We start from the raw sequence: 6369 nt of genomic DNA on the forward strand, positions 1-6369 counted from the left end.
GTGCAGTCCCTCCACCATGCAGAAACCGGTCCTGGTTCTGACTTTAATAGAGGAAGGACAGAAGAGTTATTTAAGTTACCTTCCTTCTGCTGAAACTTGCATTGCCAGCACACACATTTCAAACACCTTCTGCATTGCCACTATTTTCATCACTGCTCCCGCAATCCTTTGAATTTAGTTCAGCAGCTAGCTTTGGTGATCTCTGTTGATGTAACAGCAGTATGATTTTTCTGGTCTACCAAGATCACAGCCTATATTGGGTCAATTTGCCTCCTAGGAGGAAATTCCCCCCCAAAAAACCCTCAGAAATAGCTTTTGAATAAGCTGCTTCATTGAATTAAAAACACACCAGTATAACTCAGACCAGTCATCACTGACAGGAGCTTCCCGACCAACTGTAATTAGAGTTCGATCAAACTAAGTTTATGCATTAAATACTATCATTTTCCTGATAAATATGTTGTGGAAACGTAAACCAAATCATCTTCCCATTTCAGGAGGAGGACCTGGTTAGTGTAGTACTACTTGGGCACCTTCTGACAGCTACCAAGCGAAGGGTTTCCAAAACCTCTGGGTTTGGCAGAAAAACAGAAGTCTACCTTTGGCTTTTCGGGGAAACACACTTCCTTTTCTACACAGACCTTCTCTACAACTCCCAAACATTCCAGTTTCATGGTATTTTTACTCTGAACTCTTGAGGGCCAGAAGTTTTGCCTGTGTCATTCACCTAATTAGCAGGGATCCTCTCACAGGCAGGATGCTAAGAGTGACAGAAATAAAGGAGACAAACCACTTAGTCCATGAAACAGAAAGCAAAAAGTAAGATGTAAACTTCAGCATGTATTTCCTTCCATTGTTTCCTCAAAAACAAAACCACCAAATCTTTAATTGGAACACCTCTCATTAAAAGGAAGATGGCACTTTAAGATCTTTCAGACCTGAAAAGCACCCCGAGAAGGCACAACGAAACACAAGCACCTGTAAGGTGACTCACACAGGATTGATTTTCACCAGGTTCTAGGTTACAGAAGTAACACTTGGCAAGCATGCATAAGCAAACTACCAGGACTCCCAACATCCGAGAAGGCAGCTTTTGTCATCTTTAGCATCACACAGAACTAAATAATTTTCTTTCTAATGATCACCAATTAGAAATGTGGGATCAGCAAATCGCTAAGCTCCTTCCTCCCAACAGCGAAACAATCCCCAGACCACTCTGTTGAACAAGTCTGAAAGCCTGACTTGGACATTGTCTTTTGAAAACAAACCAACTATTATTCCCATTGCATCTTTATCACAATGGTCCATACAAGATTAATTCAGTTTTTACCAAAGAAATGCAACCCTCCTCCCCTCCTCATTCACCACCCCTCTCTTGCTGCGGCTGAAACTCACTCTTACTGACAGGAGCCTTAGAATTTTATTTTCTTCCCAAGGGAACCCAGTTAGGCAGAAAGGACACCAGTTGTTTTGAAACACCAGGGCCTGTGTCTTCACCTGAGAACACAAATTAAAAGATTCACTTGAAGACAACCACCCTTAAGTCCCTGTTCCTCCACCTTCTTTTTGATATTTTGGCTGTGGGAAGCAATAGCTCACAGACCTTGAAACAGAAGGCTGCACTGCCACAGAACTGCCTGGCACTCCTTAAGACCTTTCTTTCTCACCCTTTAACGCACCATTTAAGTTTCAAATGAATTACAACACAAGCTATTACAGCTAATGAATGCTTGTAAAGCTCAGTCTACACCTACCTCTGGTCTCATTTTATACTCAAGACTAAATTCCTCTGAAAAAGCGCTATCAGTTCCTCCTTGCTCAAACAGCACCTGGCATGGAGGATCATGCTCCCCATCACAGGACTCCACAATGCCACAGCACGCTGCAGAAAGTCCTTTATAAAATGGGAGAAAGCTGCTTGCAGCTCCCTGGAAAGGCAGTCAAGGGAGGGCTGTCAGTTCCACAAGCCCAGCACAGAAAATTGGCTGCAGCAAGAATAGAAAGGATGATTCCCAGGTCACAGGATGTGCTGAAATTGCTATACTGATGCTACTCCCCTTCCACTCATTAACTACTACATTCTGCTATAGCCAGGTAAAACTATTTTTAGTTCCCTGTTACTTGCTGTATTTTTTTAAACTCTTTGCTCTTCTAGGAGGGAAAGAAGAAGAAAAATAAAAGACTTTTCTATTAATAATTATATGAACTCTGATGACAGACAGGCCTAACAACGCACTGAATGAAAATCACATTGAATAACTCAACAGCTGTCTTCAAACAGAGCTCAACAAATTCATTCATCACTGAGATTTTGACACTTAAAAAGCTATTTTAATGCTCCCGAGACAAAACCTGATTCTTCTTTGCTCTTTTGTGATGTTATATCTGAATAACATTTGGAAAAATAAACAGTATTGTACCAAGTTAAGTTCTGTAACTGAAAATACTGAGCAGAAGAGTTTTGGTGGAAGGACTCAGGGGCTAACAGCACAGCTCTAAACGAGTCATACATTCAATGAAAATCCCGGGTGTTTTCCTTTCTTCTGAATTCAAGTCAGCTAATCTCTTCTCTACATTACACAACAGCTCGTGTAATCCTACATTTATCACACTAGTACACTGTCATAACAGTTCTAGGTTTGACAAAGAGTGAGATCATACCTCATCTTTGCCCCTTTCATGAAAGGAAAGTTCATTTGTCTTTCAACAATCCCAGAAAATAAGCAGACGTTGCATTCAGGAAATTTTGGCATTACAGCAGTAGTCCTTTCCTTGGGATTCTCCCAAATACACAGCCTCACTACTTCAGGGTTCACACAGTTCCTTGCTCATTACATTAGACAATAATATAAAAATGTTCATTTGGTCTCATACAAAGAAGCAGATTCCTAAGTACAGTCAAACTCCAAATACAATGGTGATTAGCCAGAGTGAAAGATACTTGCAGCACCATGCTGTCACCAGAGAGCAAAGACCCCATAAAACCAAAGCAACAGAACACTTCTGGTTCTGAGGCAATTCGTAACCACCAACTGACGTGCCAAGCAAACCTAGCAGAGCATTTTACTCCACGTTCATGCATCCCCTTGGTGCACCGTTATTTCTCTTCTCTTCTATAAAGCACGTTCTCCTGATTCTGCAGCGGAGGTGATTAACTCTTTCCTTCATCTTACCCTCTTCACTAGCTTAGCCCCATCCCACCACCTCTGACCCACCACAACTTTCTACATCCCTCTTTCAGATGCACTTCCTCATGCTTTCCCTCCCTTCCTCTCCACTCCCCGCTCTCCTCCAGCACCACAATACCTCAGGCTGATGACTCCCGGTTTCCTAAGCAGTAAACACTGTTTTGATCTCAATTCCTTCCGAGCCCTCCCGCAGGCAGCGCAGGCAGAACGGTCACCACTCCAGCCCCTCTGCCGATCCTCCTCACCACCTCCCCTCCCTCCCCACAAACACCACTGCCTTCACTATCCTCAGGTGCCAGGTGGGTAAGGTTGTCCCTTCCGCGTATCTCCGGAAAGCTCTTTGCAAAGAAGAAAATTAATATTTTTTTTTCCTAAAAAAACCCACTCACCCTCTCGGTAATTATTACAAAACACATTTATGAAATAAAACACAATACCCACACGCACCCCCCCAGAAGGAGATATCCACCCCTCTCCACTGCCAAATCCAACAGGCACCTGAAGTACCACAGGGTTGAGGCCTCCTTTGTGCACCCCCACGGCAAAAACCCACCCACGAGAGGCGGGAAGCCCCCCCACCCCCACCCATACATCCAGGTGGGGGCGCGGGGGGCCCCTCCTCAGGCTTCCCGCCGCGGGAAGAGAGAAGGAGAGGCCTAGAGGCCGCAGGTTCCCCTCAGGAGCGAGGAAGGAGGGGGTCTCGGTGGGACCGTTAAGGGCCGGGGAAAGGCGGGAGGGGGGCGCGCGCCCGGCCCGCGCGCGTGCGTGAGGGGAAGGCGCGCGCCCAGGCCCAGCGGGAACCGCGCTGAGGCGGCGGGGGGAGGGGGTGTGTGTCGGTTATTTAAAATAAATCCGGTATCTGTCAGGAACCGATCGCGTTCGCCAATACCTCTCACCTCACCGGCGGTGACACGGCTGCTCCTCGCCCTCCGACCTTTGACCTCTTCCGCGTGAGTCCGTCTGAATTATTAAAATGTTTTGAGAGGGGCTTTTTTTTTTTTGCTTTTTTTTAAATTTTTAATCTTGGAGGAGATATAGTTTCTTTTAAACCTCTCCCCTTTCTTCCTAACCCTTTTCCGTTCAGCCCGGCACCGGTTTACCCACCCCCTCCCGCCCTCCCCCCGTTGCCGCCGCCGCTGCCGGGCCCTAGACGCGCGCGCAGCGCCCGACGCCTGCCACGCCCCTCCGCCGCCGCCGAGACCACGCCCACCAAGTCAAAACACGCCCCCGATGCCGTAGCCGAGCCCCTCCACCGCCATCCCTTCTCCCTCAGCGCTTTGGCCACACCCCCTTTTCTCGTCGGGCTACGCCCCCTTCGGAAAGCGGAAGCGGCTCGGGGGCGGCGGGAGCACGTGAAGCGGGTATAGAGGGACGAGGGGGGGGGGGGGGCGTTTAGACCGGGAGCGACGGTGTGGCCGAGGGGAATGGGGGTCCTGGGGTAGGGAGAGGGGGTGGCGTGGGCAGTGGTCGACCCTGGGGCTCTAGGGCGGAGCAGACACTGGGATGGCAGGGCAGAGGGGTCTAGATGCTGCGGGACAGGGGGTATGGGGTGGGGCTGGGCACCGGGGGCAGAGTGGACCGGGAGGGAGCGTGTTGTACCGGGAGCCTGGGGGGCGTAGAGGTGGCTGGGATACCCGGAGCTGCGGGAAGAGGAGTGGGCCAGACACCAGGACCCTGGGGACAGCGACACATGGCTTGGTCCGGGCCGGGAGGGATGCTCCCCTGGAAGGAGGGTGAGAGGCAGGGAGAGTGCCGAGGGGAAGGGGCAGGTGGTACTCATGGACCCAGGGGTCTTTTATTTCACCCCAGGGGTGCCCCCTCCGTTCCTGCTAGCATGGCTCCAGCATGCAGTGGGATGTCACGCAGCCTGGGCACAGGGCACCCGCAGGGTCAGGGCTTACCCTGTGGCACGGGAGCGGAGACTTTTCCCCCGGTGCAGAGGGAGCCCTGGGCAGGCTGACGTGTGCAGCAAAGGATGCAGCAGCTCCGGTGCCAGCAGGGGCGGAGGGCGGTGGTGGAAGGCAGCCAGGCTGCTGCTGCCACACAGCCAGCCAGCCCGGTGCAGGTGTCACCAGCCTGACAGTCACCCCTGGCACGGCACCCAGCTGCCAAGCACTGCTCCCGAGATCCTGGGGGAGCCCGACAAGGAAAGAGGCAGTGTCAGAAAGGAGAGTGGCCCTGAGAATTGCAGAATCCCAGAATGGTTTGGGTTGGAAAGGACCTTAAAGACCCCCCAGTCCCACCCCTGACACGCGCAGGGCCCCCTTCCCCCAGCCCCGGTGGCTCCCAGCCCTGTCCAGCCTGGCCTTGGGCACTGCCAGGGCTGGGGCACCCACAGCTGCTCTGGGCAGCCCGTGCCGGCGCCTCGCCGCCCTCACAGGGAAGGATTTCTCCCTCAGCTCTGATCTCCATCTGCCCTCTCTCAGCGCAAAGCCGTTCCCCCTTGTCCTGGCGCTGCAGGCCCTTGGGAAAAGCCCCTCCCCAGCTTCCTCGCCGGCCCCTTTGGGTGCTGGAAGGTGCTCCAGGGTCTCCAGGAGCCTTCCCTTCTCCGGGCTGAACAGCCCCAGCGCTCCCAGCCCGGCTGCACAGCAGAGGAGCTCCAGCCCTCTGGCCATCTCCGTGGCCTCCTCTGGCCCCGCTCCAACAGGTCCGTGCCCTCCTTATGCTGGGGGCCCCGGAGCTGGAGGCGGCGCTGCAGGGGGGTCTCAGCAGAGCGGGGCAGAGGGGCAGAGCCCCCTCCCTCGCCCCGGCGGCCACGCTGCTGGGGATGCAGCCCAGGGCACGGGGGGCTTTCTGGGCTGTGAGCGCACGTGGCCGGGTCACGTCCAGCTTCTCGCCCACCAGCACCCCCAGTCCCTCTCCTCAGAGCTGCTCCCAACCCATTCTCTGCCCAGCCTGTGTTGATACTGGGGGCTGCCCTGACCTGGGTGCAGGATCTTGCACTTGACCCTGTTGAACCCCATGAGGGTCACAGGGGCCCATCTCTCCAGCCTTTTAAGGTTGTAGTAGGAGAAGACATGTCTTGGTGAGAAACCAGAACAAGAAGCAAGGAAGAAGCAAAGGAAAGCAGCAGAAACAAGACAGGGGGAAGGCAGCCCCTGCTTGTTCATCTCCTGGGGCTGAGCGCCCCCCACAATCCAGCCTTTTGCAGGGCCTTTCCTGCCGCCATCGGGCTCTGATG

The 6369-nt window shown here is 52.6% G+C and overlaps 1 protein-coding gene across 3 annotated transcripts in view; it reads right to left on the minus strand.

Annotated features, from left to right (window-relative positions):
- Positions 1-4293, minus strand: part of SCAP (SREBF chaperone) — a 68506-nt gene extending 64213 nt beyond the window's left edge. For 2 of the 3 annotated variants that reach the window (XM_013299799.3, XM_027787243.2), the window contains exon 1: positions 4085-4293. The gene's annotated coding sequence lies outside the window, so the exon portion shown is untranslated. Of the gene's footprint in view, positions 1-4077 lie in introns of all 3 variants that reach the window. The other variant, XM_013299805.3, reaches the window with a different exon arrangement.
- Between the last annotated feature and the right edge of the window lie 2076 nt (positions 4294-6369).

Source organism: Falco peregrinus, chromosome 5, assembly GCF_023634155.1.
Source record: "Falco peregrinus isolate bFalPer1 chromosome 5, bFalPer1.pri, whole genome shotgun sequence".
Taxonomy (NCBI): Eukaryota; Metazoa; Chordata; class Aves; order Falconiformes; family Falconidae; genus Falco; species Falco peregrinus.